This window comes from Melitaea cinxia, chromosome 12 (genome assembly GCF_905220565.1).
Source record: "Melitaea cinxia chromosome 12, ilMelCinx1.1, whole genome shotgun sequence".
In the NCBI taxonomy this organism is placed as follows: domain Eukaryota; kingdom Metazoa; phylum Arthropoda; class Insecta; order Lepidoptera; family Nymphalidae; genus Melitaea; species Melitaea cinxia.
Genome location: NC_059405.1, coordinates 11,814,017 through 11,818,131, shown reverse-complemented (window position 1 = coordinate 11,818,131; position 4,115 = coordinate 11,814,017).

Sequence of the window (4,115 nt, the reverse complement as noted above, 5' to 3'; positions counted from 1 at the left end):
AATAATAATAATAATAATACCAAAATTAATAAACGCTTCACACTCAACGGCCTCCAGTAAGATTTTCTCCTCTGTCGGGGGTCCGGAAACACGCACAATACACAAGTACAACTCCCAGACCACGGCAAACATCTATATGGCCGATACAAATATTTGTCGTGAGCGAAAATCGAACCCGCGACCGCCAGCGCAACAGCCAGTGCTATAACCGCTACGCCAACGCGTCGTCGATCGATCGATTGTATATTAGTAAATTATCTTATTAAATTTATATTATAAAACGTGTTAATAAGAGTTTTCTTATTAACATTTTTAGCGTTTGTGTTGAGAAATTTCAAGATAAGCGTTAGAATTTTTTTTATAAAAGAATCACGTTTAATACTATCAGATTATACAATTATGGAATATTTGTCATTATTACTATATTTTTTTACTAAAAGTTTTAAGGTATTCTTACGGCTTAAGTTTCGAAAACTAAAAATCATATACAAAATAAACATACGCTACACAAAGTAATAAAATTAGGAAGTTTTATTTTTAACCAAGATTAATTTACCTTAGTAAGTAATTATTATTAGAGTTATACTTCGATGGCACTTATTGTCATAGAGTATAACGACGACATATTTAAGGCCCGCGACGGATGCGGTGTCGCTACGTCGGTGATGGTTATAACTAGACAAGATTTTTTTTCCAGCGGTAATGAGAGTTTTCGCAAGCTGAACTGGTCGTACGACTGTCGATGATTTATGAAAGCTACATATGTTGTTCGTATAAAACTGCAGCGCCGAGATCTAATCTATATATTAATACGTGAAGCACAAATTTTATACCGCTTTTTACGAAAATTGCGCGCACGGAGGAGTATGAAATTTTGCACACTTATAGTTTATATGGAGAAGGAGTGCAGAATGCTAATATATTTTTTAATTATGCATAAAAAAACCATTAAATCAATAAAAAAAAACCATTACACACACTACCATATATTTGACGCACTCGCGTAAATCAAATTGAGAATAGATTATAGACTATCCAACATTGGATCCCTTGCTTCCAATCAGTGAACGTAGAAACCTGAGAATACTTTCTTACTCTCCACCCTTTTATCCTACCCCTCCTTACCTTAAATTTAAATTCACCTGCCTTTCCGAATCTCTTGAAAGAATTCGCCGCTCTTCAAATAATCTATCTCTTTCTACTGATAGTATGAAATGTCATCGATGAATAGTCATCGGTCTGGGTTTTTGTCTGATTCATTTGCTGTTATTGCTGTTCATCTCTGGAACACATTAGCTAAGTCCATCAGTAAAGCTTCACGTGAATCATTTAAGAGACAAGTTAAGGAGTTCTTCTTAGCCAAAATTTTACCTTATTTGGAGAACTCAATAAACACTGTGTAATTGTGTTTTGTTTACTGTCGTCAGCTTATGAAGTATTAAATATTATGTGTGTATGTATGCTTGTATCTGTTTATGTACCTATATGTATATATTTATATAGTATTTGTATAACTTATTTGCTCGTGTATACAACTATTGTCACAAACTTTGCCTTATTTTCCTCGCGTTTTTTCTCTTTTTTTTCTCTTAATATGAATTTTAGTAATTCCCAATTCTGCACACATACAAACATCCACTCTTGTACGTCCTAAGGTTGGCTGGTAGAGAATGCTTTTAGCATTAAGCCCGCCTTTTGTACAATTCTTTAATGTAGGAATTGTACAATAAAGTAGCAATAATTAAATAAATAAATATAGATTAATATTGTTGATCTTTACTGAATTTCAACTATAATAACTAATGTATACTTATCATTTAAATTAATTATGGTCGAATTTCGACCAATGCGCGACCACTAATTATTTCTCAAAAGGTATAAAATGGAAACTAACGTTCTGTTTCCTTGGTGGATGCGTATAAAAAAGCTCTATCAGTTCTCAGCCTAATATCATTAACTAAAGTGACAATGCCTTGTATTTAATTTCTATAAAAACTTAATACATTATCTTCATACGATTATATTATTTTATATAAATAAATTTTATCGTATTTATCATTATGAATGTAATCGTTGGAAAAAAATATATTTTTTATTTAAACTATGGTTTATTACAGCTTCAGCAAACTGCGGAGTAGTACCAAATATTTGAAGCCATTAATAGAAAAATTATGGATGATAAGATTAATGAAAACGCGCGACTAAAACTAATCCTTGAATCAGTCGGTCCTTTGTTGATATTGGAAAATTGTTATGGAATGTTTAGATTTCGCTTAAATAAGGATCAACTGGTGCCGACAAATATCGGAATGAAAATTTACGGAGTCTTTTTAATGTCTGTTCTTGTTTCGTCCTGCTTTGTACAATTTATAAGATATTTCATAACTGAAGACATTGTTGACGCAGAAAAGATTGTGGTGCTAGTAAATGATATTCCAATGGTAATAATTGCAATTCATTATATTACAATATCTGTGATGGTTTTGCGATCAAGTAATAAAAACATACAACTTATTAAATCATTTGCTAAAATTGATCACATATTAAATGTATCGGACTATGGAAATTGTTTCAAGAATTTTCGAAAACATCTTACAATTTTATTGCTTATGTTTTTAATTATTTTCGTTATTGCGAATATACCCTCTTTCCTCTCAGAAGACGTTGATGTTATTTATGAATTATGCTACATTGGAATCGATATCCCTCGCAATCTTAATTCCATTTCATTTTACGTATTTTTGAAAATACTGTCTGAGAGAATGGATACAATTAATAAAGATTTATTTCATTTTATAAAATCACAAAAGGATAAAAAAGTTTTTGTTATCAGTAATGCTGTTACATTAAATAAGGATTTCGATTTTATAGAACAAACGCTTATTAAAAAAAATAAAATTGCATATCTCGCTAAAGCATATGAAATAATCGGTGAAGCAAATAATTTAATCATGGAAATTTTTGAATTACACAATTTCATGGCCCTTGTATCCACGTTTATATATATTTTTATAACTCTATGTACTTCAATATATTATTACCGCACTTTTAGGTCTTTAAACGACCTCTTGCTTATTACGATGCGGGGCACATATGAAGTATTAAAAATAGTTGCAATATCTTACTTATGTGATGAGATGACTTCAAAACAAAATACAACTAAAAGATACATTACTGAATTAGTAACAGATTATGTTTTACCTCAAACTATTAGAACACAAGCTAAGGCTTTTAGAGAAGTAATCGAAGTATGGCCATTAAAAATATTTATTTCTCAAATTTTACCTATAGATATTAAGTTGTTAGTTAAGCTTTTAAGTATTTTCACCACATCCCTGATATTTATTTTACAAGTGACCCATTTTTTGGATTAGACACAATAGCGATGCAAAAATAGCTACATAACTAAAAAAAATATGATATGGCCAAAACTAATCCTTAAAGTGATTGATCAAGTGTGTTATGGATTAATTATCGGCCATAAGGATAATCTATCGTACGAGTATATCTTAAGCCCTAAGTTTACTTTTAAGCAATTTCGTTTATTTAAAAAATTTGTTAATAGTAATAAGAACATTTATTCTTAATTAATAGAACATTTAAATATTTGTGTGTTTTAAAAAAGAAATATTTAATTAAACATAATTCATAACAAATTGAGTGTATTTTTATTTTCTTGTTTTTATAGTTTTAGAATGTCGATTACCGGTATATCCTACATTAGAAAACCGTACTAAGTTCCTTATTGGTATTATGTGGAGACTTGTGAAACAATTTCATATTTCTTCCGTAAAACTGTTTTTAATATATACGATTGGGATGCGATAGGTTTCAGCCTGTAACATTCCACTGCTGAGCTAAAGCCTCTTTCTCCATGTAGAAGAAGGGTCGGATCTTAATACACCATTCCGCTCCATTGTAGAGTGACAAATATAATCCTTCTATGAGTAACAACCGCTATCGTGCGTTTATGGTAACAGCCGGGACCGACTGTTTAACGTGCTCTCTGAGGCACGGTGGGGACAGATAATTAGACCGAAAATAAATGTTTCAATGAACACAAACATGCACTTTGATCAGGACTAGAACACATTACTACATAGTAGTTGTGGAAC